Genomic DNA, 26,194 nt, shown 5'->3' on the forward strand with positions numbered 1-26,194 from the left:
TTTCAGGAAGGAGAGAGCATCTTGGCCGTTTCACAGCTGGGGGCATTCAGGAGGGCTCCATGCTTGGCTTAATGCTTTGCTGTCACTGTCTTGAAATTCTTAATGATTTTTAAACAAGTAGTGGTGGTTTTGTTGCTAAGTCATGTCCACCTCTTGTAACTGTATGGGCTTTAGCCCACCAGGATGCTCTGTAAATGGGGCTTCCCAGGCAAGAGTCCTGGAGTGGGTTGCCATTTCCTTCTCCAGGGGATCTTCCTAACCCAGGGATTGAACCCAGGTCTCCTGCATGGCAGGCAAATTCTTTACCACCGAGACACCAAACAAGCGGCTTGCATTTTTATACAACATTGGATTTGCAAATTATATAGTCAGTCCTGGAGAGCAACACTCCATTTTCTTTAATTTAGTCCAAATCTTGAGTTAAATATAGTGAAGTATTGCCAATCAAGTGTCTTAGGTTTATTCCTAGGTGTGAACCAATGTACCAAACACTGTGTAAAGCCATTTAACAGCAGTAATGATTCTTATATCCTGTAGCCCTGAGTTTTTGGACACTAGGGATGCTTTATTCCATAGGCTTGAGGTTAATTTACAAAATTAGCATTTATTTAATTAGATTGAGACTTTTTTTGCTTTCTTTTATGAATGTGTCTCATACAAGATACACTTTTTGCTTTTTCTAGAAAACTGATTTTCATAATGAGGGTTCTTAGGGCATGGGCTAACGTAACACAGACTACCTTAAACCTCAGTCTTATTTTTTAATTTCTTTTTTACAGCTGAATGTTCCCTTGGGGCTAATATGAAGGCAGCTTGGGTAGGCAAGGCTGTAGTAACCTTGTGGAAGGTTACCTCTCTACTTTTACACTGAGAAAGTTGGTTTTTAAATATAAGGCCCTAAATGTCAGATTTTTCCTTCACCAGTTTTCCTTAAAATTAGGCAATAAAATTTGTCAAGCCTTGGCTGATGTGAACAGAGGGGAAAGGCCTGTTGAAGGTCATGAGGAAAGGTTTTCTTTGATGATAGAGGAGAAGCACATCATGCCCTCGCTTCTGGAGACGGTTGCATATATACCTGATGCAAACAGCGACAGCAGGCGTCTTGTGACAGTAAGGCAGAAACCAGGAGAACGGGGGAGAGGAGAGATGGGAAGCATGTGGGATATGGCCAAAGACGTGGTTACTGCTGGCTGAGCCAACAAAGAAAATACCTGCCTCCAGGACTCTTACAAATTTAAACCGGAGATTTTCAAAATGCGGTCTCTGGACCAGCAAAGTCAGTGTTACCAGGAAGCGTGTTAGAAAGGAGAATTCTCCCCCTCTCTCCTCTCCACAAAGCTTGCTGAACTAGAAACACTAGGTATGGGACCAAGCCTTCTTTGTTTAAACGAGCCCTCTTGGTTGTTATTATGCACACTAAAGTTCAAGAACTACTGGTTTAAGTTTATATTTTGTCAGCTATCCTTTTCATTGTAATTCAAATAATCTCAATTTTATTATGAGATTGAGACATTGTACAATTATTATTTTTTTTCTTTTATTTACTTATTTTTAATTTTTATTTTTACTTTATTTTACTTTACAATACTGTATTGGTTTTGCCATACATTGACATGAATCCACCACGGGTGTACATGAGTTCCCAAACATGAACCCCCCTCCCACCTCCCTCCCCATATCATCTCTCTGGGTCATCCCTGTGCACCAGCCCCAAGCATCCTGTATCCTGTGTCAAACATAGACTGGCGATTCATTTCTTACATGATAGTATACATGTTTCAATGCCATTCTCCCAAATCATCCCACCCTCTCCCTCTCCCTCAGAGTCCAAAAGTCTGCTCTACACACCTGTGTCTCTTTTGCTGTCTCGTATACAGGGTCATCATTACCATCTTTCTAAATTCCATATATATGTGTTAGTATACTGTATTGGTGTTTTTCTTTCTGGCTTACTTCACTCTGTATAATCAGCTCAGTTTCATCCATCTCATTAGAACTATTATTTTTAAAAGACTGTATTTTCTTGTAATGTTAGTGTTTGGCAACACAGAGATTCTTGCCTCTAGGAATAAGTGAACTTAGTTAGCAAAAATAATCTAAGAACTTAAGTCTTGTGTTTATTACAGCACTAATTACAAAAGCCAAGACGTGGAAGCAATCTTAGTGTCCATCAATGGATAATGGATAAAGATGATGTGTTTTATATACTCAAATACTGCTGCTGCTGCTAAGTCACTTCAGTCGTGTCTGACTCTGTGTGACCCCATAGACGGCAGCCCACCAGGCTCCCTCGTCCCTGGGATTCTCCAGGCAAGAACACTGGAGTGGGTTGCCATTTCCTTCTCCAATGCATGAAAGTGAAAAGTGAAAGGGAAGTTGCTCAGTCATGTCCGACTCTTCATGACCCCATGGACTGCAGCCTACCAGGCTCCTCCATCCTTGGGATTTTCCAGGCGAGAGTACTGGAGTGGGGTGCCATCGCCTTCTCTGACTCAAATACTATTCAGCCATAAAAAAAGAATGAAATCTTGCTCTTTGCAACAACACAGATGGATCTTGAGGCCATTATGCTAAGTTAAATAAATCAGACACAGAAACACAAATACTGTATGACTTCAGTTACATGCGGCATCTAAAGAGCAAATCAACCAAGCTCACAGATACAGAACAGATCAGCAGGGTCCAGAGGGAAGAGGGCGGGGGTAGGTAAAGTGGTGTCAAAAGGTGCAAAGTTTCAGGTATAAAATAAGACATGTGGACATAATGTACAGGAATATAGTTACTAATACTGTAAATATATTTAAATGTTACCGAGAAAGTAAATCTCAAAAGTCCTCATCACAAGAAGGAAAAAAAAAGTTGTAACAAAAAATTGTTACTATGGTAAGGGATGGTAACTAGGCTGATTGTGGTGATCATTTTGCTGTATATACAAATATCAAATCATTATGGTGTACACCTGAAACTGATACATATAATACATATAATAACTGATGTTATATGTCAATTATACCTCAACTGAAAAAACAGAGAGCTTGTCATTTGCTCCTGACACCCATCTGTGAGAATCATCACCATCATATATGAAGTGATTTGATATCATATTATTATTTGTCTCACCTCAAAATTGTTAGTTGTATCTTTTTGATACTTCAGGATTATTTTTCATATCAAAGGGGAAAATCAGAATAAATAGAATCATTAGTTGTAATGATGGCATTTGATATGCGCAATCAAACCGTCTTGGGCTTCCCTGGTGGCTCAGCGATAAAGAATCTGCCTGAGGTGCAGGAGACGTAGGTTTGATCTCTGAGTCAGGAAGATGCCCTGGGGAAGGAAACGGCAACCCGCTCCAGTATTCTTGCCTGGGAAATCCCATGGATAGAGGAATCTGGTGGGCTACAGTCCATAAGGTCATAAGAGTCGGACATGACTTAGCGGCTAAACCGCCACAACCACAACCACCATTAGATTCGGACGCAGTATTCCCGAGCTGGCTCTAACAGTATCACTCCCATAGTACTGCTCAGTACTTCTGCACACTCTGCAGTCAGCTTGCTCGGTTTCAGCCATAGCTCGACTATGTCTCCTGTGACAGACTCCTCACTGCTTCATCTCTGACTACAGAAGTCTTCAAACAGAGACACATACACTCTAGATATCTGAAAGACAGTAAACCGAGGCATGGAAGAATCAGTAAACCTTATTATGTTTATCTACCAATAGGAAACAAATCTTTACTAATAATGTAAACACAATACCTGTGTACAAGTGGGGTCAGTTTTCCAGCACATCTCATATCATATACAATTTGAGAGCTGCCTTGAAGAAAGAATGAAAGCGGCACATTGAATAGAGGGCCACAGTAGAGTCTCCTTTATTAATTTGTGTTTTTGCTGTTGGCATACTGTTACTAATGCAGCTTCTCTGTGCCAGACTTCACGGAGTTATCAATCATATTATTGTTTTAACCACGTGAACTTTCACAAATTAAGGGAGCTAAGATACGCCTAAAAGAAGCTGCAGCTGGAAGGAATCATAAATATTGTAAATACACATGGAAAGTGTGATGTTGTTGGTTCTTTCCATTTTGTTCATGGGCGTTTTGTCAGGCTTGCTACCAGATGGAAACAAGGATGCCCTAGCATGACACAAGGGCTTCCCAGGTAGCTCAGCTGGTAAAGAATCCGCCTGCAATGCAGGAGACCTGGGTTCAATCCCTGGGTTGGGAAGATCCCCTGGAGAAGGGAAAGGCTACCCACTCCAGTATTCTGGCTTGGAGAATCCCATGGACTAGAGTCCATGGGGTCAAAAAGAGTCAAACATGACTGAGCAACTTTTACTTTCAATATGACACCATGAGAAATTACTAAGTATTTATTAAAACAATCAAGATTATTTGAAATATGAATTTACAGTAACTATTTTCAGCATTTCACCTTGCTCTAAAGTGGATATTTGCCTGTATACATCAGCTAAATATCAGCTATGGGCTTCCCAGGTGGCTCAGTGGTAAAATAATCCAACTACGAATGCAAGAGCTATGGGTTTGATCCCTGGGTCAGGAAGATGCACTGAAAGAGGGAATGGCAACCCACTCCAGTATGCTGGCCTGGGAAATCCCACAGCCCACAGGGTCACACAGAGTTGGACATGACTGAGCGCCTGAGCAAGCACAAGTGATAGCCACAGCTATCTCTATATCCTCTATTATGCACACTGTACACGCAGTGGTAGTCTATTTTTTACTGATTGCTAAACGTTTTAAGTGCGTCTGATTTTATTCTTACTAACTTATTTTTTAACTGATAGGAGGTATTTAGTCAAAAAGTATATAGGCCCCTGACTCACAAAATAAGGCCAAAAGTCCTTACTTTCCATACTAGGGCTTTGGCATCTGAGCCCACACTGCTTTCCAATCATAATTTCCCACGGCTCTTTCTGTTATAGGGAAGGAGCTGTTTGCTTTTCTCCACACCCAGCTCTACACACTTTCTCAAACTAATCTCAGCCAGAAGTCATTTTACCTTCTCTGAACCCTCATAATGAGAATTGATAGTTCATAGCCCTTTAAGTTCTTTGAGGGCAGAATCCACCATCTGATTCATTTTATATCCCCCATAATGCATAGGATATGCATTTCAAGAAAATGTGTTAGAAGAAAGGAAGAAAGGAAAAAAGAAATATCAACTGTGTGAGCAAAAAGGGTAGTTCTTCACCTTTCTCTGTCTGAAGGCTCAGGCTGATGGGGCGTACCCAAGCTATTCAAATTAGTTCCTTCAAATACCTCATTCTGAAAGTATATTTCTTTTACACTATATTTCATGACTTGAGCAAGTTTAAAATATTACTAGGCTGCTTCTGTTCTGCCATGTAGTGACATATGAAATACTACTCTACTCGTAAGGCTATCCTCATATAACAGAAACTACTGAACGGCCAACGCAGAAATCATAGAGGCAGGAGTATGTGGGGCACAGACCTTTTATGCCATCGGACCTAGGTCGCATTCCTAGCTCTGTGGCTTATTCCATGGGCACATGCCATTATTCTCCAATCTTTTCTAATGATCTCATCTTTAAAATGGCTGTATTAACTCAAGTAAATGATATCTGTTAGAACTTAGGGCTTCCCTGCTGGCTCAGATGGTAAAGAATCTTCCTGCAGTGCAGGCAACCAGGGTTTGATCCCTGGGGTGGGAAGATCCCCTGGAGAAAGAAATGGAAACCCACTCCAGTATTCTTGCCTGCAGAATCCCATGGACAGAGAAGCCAGGTGGGCAATAGTCCATAGGAGTCACAAAGAATTGGACACAACTGAGTGACAAACACTTACTTGCTTAAGGAACTTAGCCTCATACCTGGATATAATATTCAGGTTATATATTCTACTGGTTATATATTCTATATTCTGGTCCTATATCCTATATCTATATTCTGGTCCTATATCCTGATGAAATATGCTATTGATGAAAGTGAAAGAGGAGAGTGAAAAAGTTGGCTTAAAACTCAACATTCAGAAAACTAAGATCATGGCATCTGGTACCGTCACTTCGTGGCAAATAGACAGGGAAACAATGGAAACTGAGAGACTTTATTTTTGGGGGGCTCCAAAATCACTGGTGACTGCAGTCATGAAATTAAAAGACGCCTGCTCCTTGGAAGAAAAGTTATAACCAACCTAGACAATATATTAAAAAGCAGAGACATAATTTGACAACAAAGGTCCGTCTAGTCAAGGCTATGGTTTTTCCAGGGGTCCTGTATGGATGTGAGAGTTGGACTATAAAGAAAGCTGAACACTTAAGAATTGATGCTTTTGAACTGTGGTGTTGGAGGAGACTCTTGAGAGTCCCTTGGACTGCAAGGAGATTCAACCAGTCCATCCTAAAGGAGATCAGTCCTGGGTGTTCATTGGAAGGACTGATGTTGAAACTGAAACTCCAGTACTTTGGCCACTTGATGGGAAGAACTGACTCATTTGAAAAGACCCCAATGCTGGGAAAGATTGAAGGCAGGAGGAGAAGGGGACAACAGAGGATGAGATGGTTGGATGGCATCACCCACTCAATGGACATGAGTTTGAGTAAACTCAGGGAATTGGTGATGGACAGGGAGGCCTGATGTGCTGCAGTCCGTGGGGTCGCAAAGAGTCGGACATGACTCAGCGACTGAACTGACTGAACGGAAATGCCACTGATGGGGCTTTGCAGGTGGTGCTAGTGGTAAAAGACCTGCGTGACGGTGCAGGAGACACAGGAAACGTGGGCTCGATCCCTGGGTCAGGAGGATCCCCTGGAGGAGGAAATGGAACGCACTCCAGTATTCTTGCCCGAAGAGTCCCATGGACAGAGGAGCCTGGCGGGCTGCAGTCCGCAGGTTTACAAGTTGGACGTGACTGAAGTGACACATGCTATTGATGGGAAACGTTTTTTTCTTCTACTTACAAACACTTCTGATATCAAATGTATGGTTTTTTCCCCACATCAACCAATTCTCCAAGTCACTCAATACCAAGTAGGTGTCCTACAATTCAGTTATGGTACTAACTACCCAGAGTCAGCACAGACTTCACGGGTTAAGGGCCCTCTCTTATATGGGCCCTCTTCCCAACCTCAGATGCTAATCATAAATCCAAGGTTTTAACTTGTACTTCTGATCGACTGGCTATAAGTCAAGGGTTCCCACAACCTCCTCCTAGGTTTCATAATTTGCTATAATGGCTCAAAGACGACTTATTTACATCTACCAGTTTAACCTAAAGGATACAGTGAAGGAAGGATACGGATGAATAGTCATGTGAAGAAGAATACAGGGCAAGGTCTGAGCTCAGGAGCTTGTGTATCCATTTGGGGTGCACCATCCTCCTAGCATATGTACTGTTCACCAACTTGGAAGCTCTCTGAACCTCATAATTTAAAGATATTTTTTAAAAATAAAGGCTTCATCACATAGGAATGGCCAGTCTCCAATCCCTCTCCCTTGGAGCAATGAAGGTAGTGCTGAAAGTTCCAGACTTCTAATCATGTTTGGTCTTTCTCCAACCAGAAGCCCAGCAAGAGTTGTCTAATTAGAACAAAAGATTATCCATTCACCCAGGAAATTTAAGGAGATTTAATTTCAGGAGATTTAAGAGTTGTGTAAGGTGCTACTATCATGACTATTACTCAGGGAATTACAAGGGTTTTAGAAGCACTGTTTCAGGAACTGAGGGCAGAGACCAAATCTATATTTCTTATTTCTTCATTTCATGTATCCTTAAGGCCTAATTATGATAACTTATATTTATTTTCATTTATGTTGTGTAATCTCTAGATTCTAAAATTAATTATTTAGTATTGGCATAATTATCTTGTATTTCATCCATAGCTTAATAATTATATGCTTCAATTATTTTCCCAGGCTTTCTAATATAAATCCTTGTCCACAATCAAAGTTATTAATTCTATAGCTTGTCTCCTCAAAGATTTAGCAAATTGACCATTTAACATTCTGGACAGTAGGAAAAAAAGGTTTACATTCTTGCAAATAATATGAGCTCTGGTGAAAGGAGAACAATAAAAATAAGAGAATAGTGTCAAATAAATCTTAGAAGAAACTCCTCAGATATGAAAGACACCAGTCCTCAGATCAAGTGTCCATTGAATGTTCAGTAAAATAAAGAAAACACACTGAGTCATATTATTGTATATGATATGGACTCTCAAGGCATATCAGTGTAACTTTAGCACACTGGAACTAAAGAGGCATTTCTTAAAGATTCAAAAGTTTGTATGAGCGGAAAACTGGCTCATTCCAAATGATAGGAAATCAAAATGTCATTCATCTCTCAATGCTAACCCATCCCCTAGAAATCCTTGAAATGATTCCTCTAAATTCTAAGAAAAGATAATTTTCATCCTATAATACTATAGTCTGGCTAAATGCCAATCAATTGTGAGAGGCGTATAAACACAATCTCAAAAAGGACTCAATAATTTAGCTCTTATATAATCTGTCTAGGGTAGGTTCTAGAGAATGTACCCAAGAGAAATAAATGATAAACCCATTCATGCACAAAAAAGCATGCTATCCAGGAAAAATTTTACACAATACAAGAGAGTGAAAAATTGAAATTCCAAGTAACAGCTGTGTTTCATGCCCAGAAAGAAGTAATCCTTCATTTTAGAGCAGGTGGTTAGAGAGCTATGTGGAAGAATTTCAAGATTTCTAAATTATTTGGGTATTTTGAAAAATTATTACTAGGCATTTGATAGCTTTGATGGAACATTTGGACAAATACCAACAATAGATACACAAACCCCAAAGAAACTTTTGAAAAACAGAAATGCGTTCTAAGTAAAAACAGTTGTATTGAGAGGAAACATAAACTGCTCAGTATAGCAGTAAATAAGCTTTCAGTTCATTTCAGTTCAGTCACTCAGTTGTGTCCAGCTCTTTGTGACCCCATGAATTGCAGCACGTCAGGCCTCCCTGTCCATCATCAACTCCCAGAGTTTGCTCAAACTCATGTCCATTGAGTCGGTGATGCCATCCAACCATCTCATCCTCTGTCGTCCACTTCTTCTTCTGCCTTCAATCTTTCCCAGCATCAGGGTCTTTTCAAATGGGCCTGTTCTTTGCATCAGGTGGCCAAAGTATTGGCATTTCAGCTTCAACATCAGTCCTTCCAATGAATATTCAGGACTGGTTTCCTTTAGGATGGACTGGTTGGATCTCCTTGCAGTCCAAGGGACTCTCAAGAGTCTTCTCCAACACCACAGTTCAAAAGCATCAATTCTTCAGTGCTCAGCTTTCTTTATAGTCCAACTCTCACATCCATACATGACTACTGGAAAAACCATGGCTTTGACTAGACAGACTTTTGTAGGCAAAGTAATGTCTCTGCTTTTTAATATACTGTTTAGGTTGGCCATAACTTTTCTTCCAAGGAGCAAGCATCTTTTAATTTCATGGCTGCAGTCACCATCTGCAGTGATTTTGGAGCCCAAAGAAATAAAGTTTGTTATAAAATAAAAGTCTGTTATAGAAATAAAACTGTCTCCTCTGTTTCCCCATCTATTTGCCATGAAGTGATGGGACCAAAGGCCATGATCTTAGACTTCTGAATGCTGAGCTTTAAGCCAACATTTTCACTCTCCTCTTTCACTGTCATCAAGTGGTCCTGTAGTTCTTCTAGTGTAACTAAATAAAATTTAATAATGATTTAATGAGATAATACTGTAATATTGTAATGCAATGGGAAATAAATGTGGAAGTGGTGGTATCAGAATAAGAGAACTTCAGTCTCAAATACTAAAATAGGAAGTCAACACTGTTACTCATCCAGTCGTTTATGCCTCTTGGTGATCCCATGGACCATAGCCTGCCAGAATCCTTTGTCCATGGAATTCTTCAGGAGAGAATACTGGAATGAGTTATCATTCCATTCTCCAGGGAGGAAGTCAATAGCTATGGCCCCAAATAAAGACCTACAACGTTTACGTATTTTACTTAGAAAGTGGTGATGAGTACCGAAGAGGTAGCTAATAGGTTTAAAGGGCATCAGAGGAGGGAATTCTGGGATTGAGAGTCTGGAGTTGGCCTCTTCCTGTTGTCCCCCTTATCTTCTACTTCCCACTTCCAACCTACATGCCTTCCTGAAACCATCAGACAACTCCACAAGCCCGAAGGCCCTTTGCATGAGATATTTGGCTTTTGTTGACATTTTGCACTATCCTAGGATTAGGTTCTATCTTTTTGGACCTAGCAGTGGCATGGCCAGTGGGGCTGGAGACCAGGGATGAGGTGTTAAGGGCAGCAGTTCATAGCAGAACCTTTGCTCAAGCCACTTGTGAGCCCAAAGGGAGAGTGGATGTGGAGTTCTGTCAGTGTGCTGGACAACACAGATTTCCAGAGGACTGGAAGAAAGTCGAGCCAGAGGGCTGAGCTTCTTCTACCCACGAAGCCAAGAAAGTGTGGGGACACTGGAGAACAGGTGGTTTCTTTTGGTACTTTTAGGATGGGGGTGAGTCTATGAATGCCATTTCACGTTTCACACCTATAGGAGTCCCAACATTTTGGATATTACAACAATGAGGTCTATACCAAACTGAGCTGACACGGAAAATCAGTCACCCATCTAGGAAGCCTAAGAGAGGGAGAACAATCAGTCTGAAAGACCTAGATACAAGCCTAATGACATAGAATGCCTAGGGAGACAGCTGGATAGCTGAATTGATATATCCATTTGGGAAAACTCAAACACACCACAAGCAACAGGAAATTATAAATGTATTTTGGGGTTAAAAAATAGTTTGAGTCAAACTAGTATGTATGATCATTGCTTAGACTAAGGTTAATGTCCTTGACAAGAGATGCCTGGAGTTTCTCACAGTAAAACAGGTGAAATACACCGTTTCTGCTCACAGCTCATTGACTAGACCAGTGTTATGATCCTACAGAACTGCATGGAGAGGGAGGTACAGACCCTACCATGCACCTGGAGAGAAGGAAGAAGGTCCAATGGATGGATAATGAAAGTTGCCATCTCCATCTGAGGTCAGAGTAAAGATTCTAACTAGAATGCAAGTAAACAGAAACCCCCAAATGGCAATATTAATGAACAATGGATAGTAATATAAAAATACAGATATCAATACAAAGAAATATGTCGATTAACACTAGACCAGGAATACATAAACAAGTGCTAAATAAGATCACTTAAAACAGAAGAGATATTTTGTGAGAGGAATTCTAACTACAAACTTCACCTACCCGTGAGGTGGGGGAGAGGAGGAAAGAAAAATGCCCCAAAGATTCCACTCATCATGGGAAGGACAAAAATGGGGGGAAAAAAGAGAAAAGCACTATTTTAAAGGTTTTATTTCACAGGAGGAAGGAGAAAGCAAAAGAAGATGAGAATTAGAAATCATGGTGAGAGAGGCAGTGAGTTTTGGTGAGGGAATATCTGTTAATAGAATAAATAATAATAGACTTTAATATGAGTGTTTAACAAAGTAATAAGGATCATCACTAAAGAAGGAAAAATATAAAACCTTCAAACTAATTGGAAGAAATTTAGATTTGAAATCAATAAAACAGCTGACAAAAATAGGCTAAAAAGCAAAAAAAAATGTAGAATATAATAAACAGGTTAAGGTAGAATGCATAAAATCCGAGATATTAACTACATTAAATGACAATAGATTGAAACCATCCATTAAAAGACAGGCAAAGGTTAGACTAGAAAGAAAACACAGATACATGCTGTTTCCAAAGAATATACTTAAAACGATAATAATAGTAGCAAAGAGGAGGAGGAGGAGGGGGAGAAGGGATCAAAGATGAAGAAGGAGAAGACAAAGAGTACACAAAGAGACACCAAGTATCAGAAACTGAAAGAAAAGGAAAAATGGTAAAGTTACTGTCCATCAAGGTGGGGTTTAAAGTTAACGGCACTAAAGAGGGTCAGGAGGGACACTGTAAACATTAAATAATACAACTGAAGAAGACAGCATAGAGGCAAATATATCTGAAACAGTGTAGCAGCTAAAGATAAGGCACAACTATTAGATTGTAAGAGATATATATGCTTTTTGAATGTAAAATAATAGATTATATTGGCTATCCCAATATCATGCAGAAATAATAGGTAAGATTTGAAAGTGGTTAATCTTATTTTCTCTCACAGCAGGGAATTCTAGCTACACATGACTTTAAGTATTATTTCATTTTTTAAATTGTAATTATACATTTGATCAGCCTAAATATTAATTTGAATTATGTCTGTGAAATATCATTTCTCAGAATGACAGAAGTATTATAGGAGAATAGTGCTTATGATATAATGTATATTCTCTGGACAGTGAATTTTAAAATCCATACGTTCCTCCATTTTCCTTGGTGGATTGATTTGTTAAAATTTTCCTCACTCATGTTTAAATTGCAAATAAATATATAGGCCTTACAAAGGAAATGATTAAAATTATAGACATTTCATAAAAGTTTGCATTTATTCCAAATGAGCAATAAAGGTTAAAATCATGTTACATCAGTGATAAACCATTAAGCAATTATCTTTAAAAAGAATCTTATTTTGTGAGAAAAATACTTTTTCTTTCCTTGATTAATGTATATACAATTTCTTTTACTTTAAACTGTCTTTTATGGTTGGCTTAAATTTTAATTTCTGTGGGCAGGCTCTTAAAATTTCTGTAGGCATTAATGAAATTCTAAACCTGTTTCTCATCACTGCATGCTATTTTTTCAATGCTTCTTTTAAAGCAACTAACATATCCCAGAAGTAAACCAACTTGCAGCAAAATGATGAATTGAGAGAAGACCTAGAACATTTTTTTGGTCTTCTTGCCAGGCACAATTAAAACTTTAAGAACATTCTTTTTATGAAATATGTGGATGAATTCATTGGGATTTAATTTGATTCTTATTTCCCTTTATGACTTTCTTTTTCAAAATTCTTGTTTTACATAATCATTTTTAAAAATGTGATTTTTATCAAATTCAAACTGATTTAATGAGGATGTTAATTGGAGGAAATTACCATATTCATAACACTCATTATTCCCATCAAGAACTTTCTGTATCTCTCATACAGTCAAACCTGTTTTTTTTATTTCTTTAGCAAAATGTGATACATTTCTCTATACATTATTGTGATTATTTACTTTATATGTTGTTATCTTTTTAATTGTGTTTTGTGACTTAACAAAACAAAACAAAACAAAACCCTGAAGCATGTAAGATCTTAGCTCCCCAATGAGGTATTTAACCTGTGTCCCCTCCATTGGAAGCACAGAAGTCCTCTGTGAATTGTTATTGCTGCTTTATTAGATATATTTGGAACTTGTCATATTAGTTTTCTTGTCCATATTCTAATAAACTTAATTTTAAAATATAATTTTATTTTAGTATGTTTTCTTAGGTCTTCCACATAGACCATGAATCTTAAAAATAACAATTTTGACTTTATAAAATTTTTATCTATTTCTATTTCTTGTCTTATTGCATAGGATATAAGGAGGTTAAATAATAATTAGCACAGCAGATACCCTTAATATGAAACTTAAGAAGATACTGTTGGAAAGCCTCTAATGCTTATTCATTAATGTGCAGTTGTTTGCCCATTTAAAGCAGATATATTTTTAAAGGCATGTCCATTTATTGTTATTTTACCAAGAATCTTTCTTAGGATGGTTGTCAAGTTTCATCAAATATCTTCTGGATATTTTAGGATGATCATGTAGTTTTTTGTCTAGGGTCTATTTGTGTTAATGATTTATTCAAAAATATTTTTGCACTTTTGAGAAAACCCTATTTGATTGTATTGGATTATTTATTAATAAATTATTGAATTCAATTTACAGTATTTTATGTGGCATTTTTACATATATTTTATGTCTCATTCTATAATTTTTTACTCATGCCAACTTGTCTATTTTTTTAATACCAGGGGATACATAACTTTTATCCCCACTATAACAGTGTGAATTATTCAATGTTTAATATTTGTGTGAATTCACCAGAAAATATGTATGGATAGAGATATTATTTTAGGATAATTCCTTCTTGGATTTTCTCATTTGATGTCATTGGCCTAATTTAATTTTCTACTTATTGAAATAATTATGGGAATTTCAATTTTGTCAGAAAATTCCTTTAGATTAAGATGAAAATGTATTAATATAAGTTCATGGATATTAGCATTTCATAACTTTGGAAATTTTCTCCAGTTGTTATTCCATTTCACATATTCATAAACTTTTAAAAGATGCTAAAATTTTTGTATTTATAAATAGTGTATGAATATAATACACTATTAATTAGTTGCTTAAATGAATTAAGTTGCTTAAATAATTTTAAGTTTTTGTTTTCTTATTGTTCACTTATATTTTTGTTATTAAATTCTTGATTTACTGAATACAGGATGAAAATGTGGTCACATATTTTAAATTCTTTGTACTCACTGAATTTTATCTTTGCCAACAATGTTATAAATATTAAAAATCACTTCATATAGCTGAAAAGTTGTGTATTCTCTATTTTTAGGATGTTATTATTATTCAGTCACTCAGTCATATCTGACTGTGACCCCATGGACTGCAGCAAGCCAGGCTTCCCTGTCCTTCATGATCTGGAGTTGGCTCAAACTTATGTCCATCGAGTTGACGATGATATCTAACCATCTCGTCCTCTGTTGCCCCCCTTTCCTCCTACCTTCAATCTTTCCCAGCATCAGGGTCTTTTCCAAAGAGTGGGCTTTTCGGATATGGTGGTCAAAGTATTGGAGCTTCAGCATCCGCATCAGTCTTTCTAATGAATATTCACCGTTGGTTTCCTTTAGGATTGACTGGTTTGATCTTGTTCAGGGGACTCTCAAGAGTCTTCTCCAGCACCACAGTTTAAAAGCACCAATTCTTGAGCACTCAGCCTTCTTTATGGTCCAACTCTCACATCTGTACATGACTACTGGAAAAGCCATAGCTTTGAGTAGATGGAACTTTGTCAACAAAGAGATGTCTCTGCTTTTTAATACGCTGTCTAGGTTTGTCACAGCTTTTCTCCCAAGGAGCAAGTGTCTTTTAATTTCATGGCTGCAGTCACCATCTGCAGTGGTTTTAGAGCCCAAGAGAATAAAGCCTGTCACTGTTTTCACTTTTTTCCCCAAATATTTTCCATGAAGTGATGGGACTAGATGTACATGTATTGTCAGTTAAATGCATTGTCCATATTATTTAATTTGTTTTCTTTGTTTTTCTACGTATATTGCCTTCTTTATTTGACTGATAACATGAGTTTAAAAATTTCTATAATGGCTTTAAAATTTGTTTTGCATATGTTAAATATCTCTTTTAAGTTAATATTATTCTAACCACTGACTAAGAGAACATACTTCATTCTCATATGCCTATTGGAAATGTAATATAAAGCAAAGCTCAGATGATAACTGTTGGAAAGATAGAAAAGCCATAACAAGTTGTAATTCATACCACCAACATTAAAATATAAATGAGATAAATTCAACTAGTATAAATGTCCAAAAAACAAAGCATTTTGATAAAATTAAAAATGCATTTAAAATGAAAATTATGAAAATAACATTTTACTCTGCCCTAAAAACAGTTAGTTCCTAAGTGGAAATAATTATTTGGAATCCATTAAAATCAGAAGTCCAAATTAAACTGTACAAGTCAAATAAAAATTGAATTATTTTCTATATATGCTTCCACAGTTTAAAATTTCTGCTCAAAAGTTATGTTAAATATTTGCTGGGGATTCAAACTTTTTTCTGAAAAAGAACAAATTTACCAATTTTCAAAAGTTTCAGATGGTATTTAAAGAGCATATTTACTTCTGTTATTTAAAGAGAGACTAACATTCAAAAGAAAGACTAATGTGGAAAATAGGGATATACATAATCCTGAGCATCTTAGAGTAATGAGATGGTATTGAGAAAATTGGAAAGTCACAAGTAAGTGAATGAAAATGGACCACTACCTTATACCGTACACAAAATTAACTCAAAATGTATTAAAGACATGAATGTTGGACTTGAAACGATAAAATTCCTAGGGGGAAAAAAAAAGGTAATAAACTCCTTTACATAGGTTGGCAGTGATTTTTTAAAAAAAGCTGACACCAAAAATAAACGTTAAAAAAAAATAAACAAGTAAAATTATGTCAGACTAAACAGCTTCCACATGATGAACTGTGAATAAAATTAAAACGCTGCCTATTGAGTGGGAGAAAATATTTACAAATCATATATACGACAGATGACAAGATGGTTAGATGGCATCACCAACTCAATGGACATCAGTTTGAGCAAACTCTGGGAGATAGGGAAGGGCAGGGAAACCTGGAGTGCTGTAGTCCATGGCGTCACAAAAAGTCAGGCACGACTGAGCGACCGAGCCACACCAACATATATGATAAGGGCTCAATATCCAAAATGTAAAAGAGCCTGTTAAACTCCATAGCATAAAGGCAAACAATCTGATTTAAAAGTGGAGACATTTTTCTGAAGAAGGCATTACAGTTGGCCAACAGGTATTTGGAATGGATACTCAGTCAATAATCATCAGCGAAACAGAAATCAAAACCAGGTGAAATATCATCTCACACCTGTTAGAATGGTTATTATAAAAAAGACAAAGCGAGGCAAGTGTTGCTGAAGACGTGAGGAAAATGGAACCCTTGTGCAATGTTACTAGGAATGTACAGTGTACATTCGTACAGCCATGCATTATACTTAACACTATGGAAGTTCCTATTAAAACCAAAAACAAATGAACACCAGCCTTTAAAACTCCCTGCATAGAGAAAACTGGTCTAGTTATATAAGCAAAACTAAAATGCATTTTATTTTGAAAGACTCCCTTGACCTGGGTCATTTTTTGCTTACGTCTCTAGAAATCAGAAGCAAAATTTAAAACTTTTTCCCAAGGTTGATTGATATGAAATAACCACTAACCAATTCCCTATCATTTAAGAAAGTTCTAATATTATAACCAGGCACTGTGAAGAATAAACGGTCACTGCTTTTTCACTATTAAGCTGCTTTATGACATTATACCCCTGTACCTCATTCCATGTTTTGGTTTGAGTGTTTCTGGTTTGCAAATTGTATTTCTGATGTGTGTACAATAAATTTTGCTAATTACCACTTTGGTGGTTCATTGGTTTTACTTCTGAACTTTTTAAAGATGGAACTACCAGTAATTTCACTTTTGGAAATCTATCCAAAGGAAACAAAAACACTAACTTGAAAAGATAGATGCACCCCATGGTCACTGCAGCTCCATTTACAACAGCCAAGATATGTAAACAACCTGTGCCCACTGAAGGGTGGATGGGCAAAGACACACACACACACACACACAGTGGAATATTATCCAGCCATACAAAGAGGCGAATCTTGCCATTTGCAACATGGACGGACCTAGAGGGCATTATGCTAAATGAAATAATTTACAGAAAAAGAGATACTGTGTGACCTCTCTTACACATGGAATCTAACTCCCTTTCCCCCAAACTGAACTCATAGAGGCAGAGAGCAAATTCGTGGTTGCCAGAAGCAGGGAGAGGTGGGAGAAATGGATAACGAGGGTCAAAGGTGAAAAAAATAAAAATTTAACAAATAATTTCCCTTAGATTAATAGGCATCCTCCTATTCTTTGCTTTGAGACTCAAATATTTATGTGGGAGAATAAATCAATTTTCATGGCTAGTTAATATTATTTTTAGAAGAAAAGAAGTTATCTACTAACTTAGTGGAACAAATTCCCCCACAGGCTAAGAAAACAATTCAGAATACCTGCATATCATAGACATCTCTTGTAATTGCCGTTTATTTTCTTAAAGTGGCATTTTTTGTTATTGCCATATTATAGTTATACAAGTCTGGATATTTATAGGATATATTGAAGGCTCAACCTGATGCATCTTTAGGAAGAGAAGGAAATATTGGCAGAGTAACTACATACTAAGAATTCATTTCCACCATGTCCACCTTAACCCTTGGAGAGTAACGAACATCTGAAGAGCTCTTGTGCCGACTTCATAGCTCTTGCCCTCAGCAACCATTCCAGCCATGAGGCACTGGTTCTGTGCCAACGCTTTGCACAGGTTAACCTGACTGCACCTAGCCTTATTTGCATTCCTTGCGCCTTTCACTTTCTGCTCTGGGGCTTTTCTGAACACACAGTGTAGGAAGCCGGCTGGGAAGCCTTGATCTTTTCTGCTTGCACAGCTTGGAAATCTGGCAGAGTTAAACCTCCTCACTGCAACACTTCGTCAGTGGGGACTAGGAGCCAATGGTTTAATAAACACTTTTTTCACTTGTCCCCTGGGTGGGCAGTTCTGACGCTCATTTTATAAAGCTCCTTAGGAAGTTCTGGTGGCATCGGGTGCTGAATACCATTAGTCATAGTCAGTGTTACAACCATCCTGGCGCTGGTGAGAGAGAGGAGCGGGAGAGAGTAGTGGGGGCAGAGAAAGAGCCGTGCTGAAAACAGAGGTGTGCCTCGTCTTTAGTGTCTTAGAATAATGAGACAACAAGTTTGCCTTCTATCTCTGAGCTAAAAGATCTTTCTTTGCCCCGATCGTTTTCTACATTTTAGTGGTAATTTGCTTTTGGTTCTAGCGAGTGACATTAAAATTTTTCGTTGGAAGATTGATTCAGTTGTGCCACAAAGTAAAAGCCTGCTTATTTGGTTACATTTGATGCTGACCAAATGTTCTCTTGAAAAGTAATTCTCACATCTGCCAACTAAATTCTATCATACATCAAATTAGATGTTAGGACTGTTTCTTGCCATCTGTATTCTGTAAACTCTTTGAATGATAATTTACCATGATTATACAGAATATATTTTTTAGATGAGAAATCTATTTGGTTTAATCTATGATGGATCTGTAATATGTTATCATGCCAAGTATGAAGACTTTTAAGAGTTAAAAAAAAATCAATGTGTGGTTGTCACTTCTCCCTGGGCACACAAAAAATTATAGTTTCCAAATCCTTGAAGTTAGGTGAGACCATATATTCAACCCTGGACAATAAAATGTGTGTTAAAAGAATATGTGCACCACCAGGGCAATGAAATGAAAAGCCTCTTAGCAATTAGCTCTGTCTTCCTTTCCTTCCTTTGTTGGTTGTGGACATCCTGAGCTGAGATGTCAGAATCACAGGGTTAGAAGCCCCTGGATATCCAAGCTGCTGCAGGGTGGACAGGTGCCCTGGGAAGGAGCCTGGGCCCAAACAGACTTCACACGGATGAGACTGAGAAAACTACTGATACCTTTGTTACTGCAGCAGTGACCCTTCTCACAAATACTTTGAGAAATCTGCCAAATTTGGTTTTTATTTTTCAATAGGGAGTTTATGAATGTATGTGTTATTGCTCTTCAGATACTATTTTGATTGAATCCACTCTAAAAAAAAGTGCTTCTCAACACACATTTATGATAATTTTAATAATGTATCTTCATATACATTTTTATATTTATCTAAAATATGTTTTGTACCTAAAGTTTCTATTCACTTCACTGCTGTCAATATGTCGGTGAATGGTGGCAATTATATTTGACCCAAAATGTTGAACTCATCCATTTTATTTGTAACACTTGTCTTAGGACATGATTGATTCTGTGAAATGTGCTCCACCCGTTGGATTTTGTTGTTATATTTTGTACTTGTCACATAGAATGCTTAACATGAAATATTTATGTCTCCCGAGGAGTCTTAAATATGCTCTTCAGCATCTGAAGTAGACAATGGTGGTAGTAAATATTTATTAATTGTAAAGCATGACACGAAAATTTATGAGATGGACTACAAGCACGTGGAATTTCCATACTGAATGCCAACGTACACATCAAGGTGTGATGGATAACAAAGCTGACATCTCTGAAAATGACTCTACGCTTTTTCAGAAAAAAAAAATCTATAAGTGAATTAAAAGGCATTATTTAGCACTTTTTTTCTTTGTTTTATTTTTTCTCAAAATTTAAGTGCCTAGGGGCATAAAGACATTCCCTCCATTGTACTCTCTTTCCTTATGCCAGTGACATCACGTGCTCATATACTTAACTATCACCGAGTACCTCCTCCGTGCCAGGTAATGAGGCCGAACATTTGAAAAACAATTTCCCTGCTCTCACGGAACTTATACTCTATGAGAGGCAATTAACAAGATAAATACATGTGATGATTTCATAACCGCTATAAAGTTGATGTGTTGTAGGACGTGATCAAGTAAGATTTCTTAGGGGAAGTCATATGTTAAAAACCCTATTTTGTCACTGTTCTATTGAGAAATAAGGGATTTTCTGGTGACTCAGATGGTAAAGAATCTGCTTGCAGTGCAGCAGAGCCAGGTTTGACCCCTGGGTCAGAAAGATCCTCTGGAGAAGGGAATGGTTACCCAGCCCACTCTTGCCTGGAAATTTCCATGGACAGAGGAGCCTGATGGGCTATACAGTTCATGGAGTCACAAAGAATAGGACACAACTGAGCGACTAACACTGTCGTTGAGAAATAATGGACATATATCACCATATAAGCTTAAAGCTTAAGGTGCTATTTAGACTGAGATTCCAGTGATGAGATACAATCCCTGTAAAAATCAGATCTTTAAAAACTTATTTTAGGGTCTGTGAGATATAAATAAACAGTGTAGTAACTGTCAGGGGACACTGTCTGATTTAAATCCTCTATGTGGAGATACTACCCTATGCTATCACCTTTTCTTTGGGATTTAGGAATTGAAACTGGGTTCCAGGTGTTATTCTTGGTAATAATTTCCAATTTAAGGTGCAGGAAGCATTAACTCTATGGATCAGACCCATTTATTTTTGCATACATCTCTCCATCTTCCAAGGAGCCTCTCAGTATGTCAAGATTTACATCTGTATCACATACTGTTTGTTGTTTTTTCTGATAAAGTTGTTATACTTTTTACTATTTTCCTTAATTACCTGGAGAACTACAATGTCTTCCAAATGCCCACCCACACCCACCAGTTCAGTTCAGTTCAGTTGCTCAGTCGTGTCCGACTCTTTGAGACCCCGTGAACTGCAGCACGCCAGGCCTCCCTGTCCATCACCAACTCCTGGAGTTCACTCAAACCAATGTCTATTGAATCGGTGATGCCATCCAGCCATCTCATCCTCTGTTGTCCCCTTCTCCTCCTGCCTTCAATCTTTCCCAGCAACAGGGTCTTCTCAAATGAGTCAGTTCTTCACATCAGGTGGCCAACGTACTGGAGTTTCAGCTTCAGCATCAGCTCTTCCAATGAATATTCAGGACCATTTCCTTTAGGATGGACTGGTTGGATCTCCTTGCAGTCCAAGGGACTCTCAAGACTCTTCTCCAACACCACAGTTTGAAAGCATCATTTCTTTGGTGATCAGCTGTCTTTAGGGTCCATCTGTACATGACTAATGGAAAAACCATTGGTTTGACTATACAGACCTTTGTTGGCAAAGTTATGTCTGTGCTTTTTAATATGTTATCTGGATTTGTCAAAGCTTTCCTTTCAAGGAGCAACTGTCTTTTAATTTCAGGCCTGCAGTCATTGCAGTGATTTTGGAGCCCAAGAAAATAAATCTGTCACTGGTTCCACTTTTTCCCTGTCTATTTGCCATGAAGTGATGGGACTAGATACCATGATCTTAGGGTTTTGAGTTTTAAGCCAACTTTTTCACTCTCCTCTTTCACCCTCACACAAGGCTGTTTAGATCTGCTTCGCTTTCTGCCTTTAGGGTGGTATCATCTTCATATCTTAGGTAACTGAATTAAACTTTAAAAAATATCCATCTTATTACCATCCCCAACCCCCATATACACGTATCTGAGATTCTCTATTGCCTCCTTTTTTGCTCTTAGAATGAGGCCCCGAGATCTTAGCGGACCCTGGGAGCCCTGCATAATCCTTTCGGGAACCCCTGCCTGCCTTGGTCCGTTTGGCTACTGTGTTCCACCCAAGTCACAAGGCCTTGCATATGCTGCTCCATCTGGAAGGTTCGTAGCTCACCTCTTCTCCTAGCCATTTCTTTACAGTTTTCACATTCTGAATTATTTTAAACATTAGAAAACACACATAGAGCAATAAAGCCAATATTATTGTTTAAACATTACTTACTAGATTAAATATTTTGTCAAATTTGTTTCTGAATGTTTAAAAACACTGGATTATATTGATAGAAACATTGAAAGTAAGTTGTATAGCTATTATTTCATTGTCTTCCTTTTAAACTTCAAATCAAATACTATTTTGAATCTAATGTATTCCCATTAACGATTTTAGAGCAATGAGTCCCCCTTTCTATATAATTACAAGCTCTTATCTGAATTTGGATAATGAGAATTTGTATAGAAGGTCAGAGAACAGAGAATAGCAAATTATCTCAATTTATTTGGTTCTGAAATTTCAAATAGCCAGCAATAAGAGTTTAAACAGAGAAAGTTTTATATAAAAATTTACCTGAATCCATCAGTTCCTATGTTTGAAGAACAAGAGTTTGGATAAGGAGGGATTTTTTGAATATGTGTGTGTATAATTTGCATTTTAAAAATCAAATGAATGAATGATTCATGTGGCGTACATAACTTCTGCTACGTTAGGAACATTATGTTTTTTGTAGATTTATCTATGTTGACTTATTTACTTTAATTGGTTTATATTATTGTATAATTACTTCATTATTTAATTATGCATCCTGTCATTATCTTCCTGTTTTATAATATATGTAATGGCTCAGTGAACATTTTTCCATATTTTACTTATGCCTAAGTGTAACAGTAGGATATATATTTATGAATACAATGGCTGGACTGAGGGCTTAAACATCGTCAGTTTCACAAGATACTGTCCAATTGCTCTCTAATGTATATTTACAAATTCACCCTGCACTTATAGTACATCAGTTCAGTTCAGTGCAGTCGCTCAGTCGTGTCCGACTCTTTGCGACCCCATGAATTGCAGCACGCCAGGCCTCCCTGTCCATCACCATTTCCCAGAGTTCACTCAGACTCATGTCCATCGAGTCCGTGATGCCACCCAGCCATCTCATTCTGGGTCGTCCCCTTCTCCTCCTGCCCCCAATCTCTCCCAGCATCAGAGTCTTTTCCAATGAGTCAACTCTTTGCATGAGGTGGCCAAAGTATTGGAGTTTCAGCTTTAGCATCATTCCTTCCAAAGAAATCCCAGGGCTGATCTCCTTCAGAATGGACTGGTTGGATCTCTTTGCAGTCCAAGGGATCCTCAAGAGTCTTCTCCAACACCACAGTTCAAAAGCATCAATGCTTCGGCACTCAGCTTTCTTCACAGTCCAACTCTCACATTCATACATGACCACAGGAAAAACCATAGCCTTGACTAGGCGGACCTTAGTCGGCAAAGTAATGTCTCTGCTCTTGAATATACTATCTAGGTTGGTCATAACTTTTCTTCCAGGGAGTAAGTGTCTTAATTTCATGGCTGCAGTCACCATCTGCAGTGATTTTGGAGCCCCCCAAAATAAAGTCTGACACTGTTTCTACTGATTCCCCATCTATTTCCCATGAAGTGATGAGACCAGATGCCATGATCTTTGTTTTCTGAATGTTGAGCTTTAAGCCAACTTTTTTGCTCTCCTCTTTCACTTTCATCAAGAGGCTTTTTAGCTCTTCTTCACTTTCTGCCATAAGGGTGGTGTCATCTGCATATCTGAGGTGATTGATATTTCTCCCATTAATCTTGATTCCAGCTTGTGTTTCTTCCAGTCCAGCGTTTCTCATGATGTACTCTGCTTAGAAGTTAAATAAGCAGGGTGACAATATACAGCCTTGACGGACTCCTTTTCCTATTTGGAACCAGTCTGTTGTTTCATGTCCAGCTCTAACTGTTGCTTCCTGACCTGCATACAGATTTCTCAAGAGGCAGGTCAGGTGGTCTGGTATTCCCATCTCTTTTAGAATTTTCCACAGTTGATTGTGATCCACACAGTCAAAGGCTTTGGCATAGTCAAGAAAGCAGAAATAGATGCTTTTCTGGAACTCTCTTGCTTTTTCGATGATCCAGCGGATGTTGGCAATTTGATCTCTGGTTCCTCTGCCTTTTCTAAAACCAGCTTGAACATCATGGGGATTCACAATTCTTTATTTGCTTTCCAAAACTTTGTCATATCAACATATATCATATTTTTTCATTTCCATTTCCCTGATAATAAACAAGATTAGGTATTTTAATATTTTTATTGGCTAGTTTTATTTTTTTAGATCTGCCTATTCACTTGTTTTACCCAAAATTACATGGGAATATTTTTCTTTTTCATATTAATTAATAAAAATGCTTTATATCTAGATATTAAAATACAGTTATTACATAGGTTTCAAATAACTTCTTCCTATATGTCACTTTTAGCTTACTTTATGATATATTTTGTTGAACAAAAAATTTAAATTTTAGTATAACTGAATTGATCAGTTTTTCACCTACAGATTGCTTTTCCTGTCTCTTCTACAGAAGTGTCTCTTTACCCTAACATTATAAGAACACGCTCTTGCTGCTGCTGCACTCTTACATATTGTCAAATTTTTAGTGTTTTCCATAATCATGCTTTAATATTGTATTTAAACCTAAAATTTATGTTCATGTATTATGTGAAACAGGGATATATTTTTACAATCATAAACAAACAAGTGTCTAAGTATCATCTATTAAGTAGTTTATACTTTTCCCCACTGATTTACAATATCAAATCTGTCTCATACCATGAATTTTATGCTTGATCTATTAAAAAATTTATTCCTGTATCAATACTCAACATATTAGAATTTTTATATAAAATGAGTTTTGATATTTGGTGGAGTAAGTTTTCTTCTTACTCAAGAATGTTTTTGCTATTTTTGGCCCTTTATTCTTTCATATACATTTTTGAGTTAGGTTATAAAATTCAATAAAACTTCTATTTGAATTTTGATGAAAATTATATTGAATTTAGAGATAAATTTCTGGAAAGTTTATCTAATCTTGACATGGGGTTTTTAGTTCATGGACATTAAAAAATTTTTATTTCGTGTATTTAAATTCATTGTTTAATTTTCTCCATAAATTTCTTGCATATGTTTTTTAAAGAAATATTCCCAGGTCTGTTTTAGTTTTGATTACAATTGGAGATAATATTGTCTTTTAAAAGATACTTTCTAAATGCTTTTTCTGATGTAAATAAATGTAGTCACTCTTTAGTTACTACTTATTTTTTAGATCTTTACTTATGTATGTTACTTTCAAACCCATCTGACTTCTTGCGTGTGTTTCCTCACTCTGGGAACCTCTTTTTCATATACTTTGTGTTAACGCTGTTTGCATTTATGTCGATGATTACTTTATTATACGCTCTTCCTTCCACCAGAATTGATTTTGTAGGTTATAGGACATGTTGCATTTTTTGTTTTTTTTTTGTTATTTTTTCATCTTTTTCTCCTCTATGCCTAATGGTAATGCTCTGCACACAGCAGATATCTAACCAGTACTTTCTGAGTAAGTGACTATATGAATGAATGGATGGGTTAGCAATATCATTTTTAAAGCAAATTATTAATTATGCTTAGATCCTCAGAGTATAAGAGAGATTAAAGGACATTTCTCTTCAGACATAACAGTTCAATTCACACTGGAGACAAATCAATTAATGCTAGCAGTTTTTAAAAGACTGGAAATCATCACCATTTAAGACTTTAAATTATGTTTTCACTAGCTCCTGTCTGCTGATCATAACAACCCTGTTCAAACAAAACATGAAATAAAGAATTGCATACAAGAGGAGAGAAATAAATGTTGTTCTTCATTTTAAGTGTCCTTTAATAGTGAAATGCTGTGAAGTATTTATGTAAATCAGAATGAATAACAAATGAAATTGTTCTGATCAAGGCTACTAAAAGGAAGGCTCAATGAATTAATTGTGAGCAAAGTACAGCTCTTCACAACGCAACGATTCTTAACTGGGTTGCAGTTGGATGAACTATAAGGAAAATAGTTTAAGTTTATACTGATATGGTAACTAAAGTTTTAATAACACTTCTTCCAATTTAGATTACAAAGGAAGAGGAGCAGATTAACTGTTGTAAAGATAATTGTTTACTCTCTCATCCATAGGTTTTCCAAACAAGAGTCTTTGAGCTTGGAAATTACCTTTTCAAATTTCCTAAC

This window comes from Oryx dammah, unplaced genomic scaffold (assembly GCF_014754425.2).
Source record: "Oryx dammah isolate SB20612 unplaced genomic scaffold, SCBI_Odam_1.1 HiC_scaffold_5, whole genome shotgun sequence".
NCBI lineage: Eukaryota > Metazoa > Chordata > Mammalia > Artiodactyla > Bovidae > Oryx > Oryx dammah.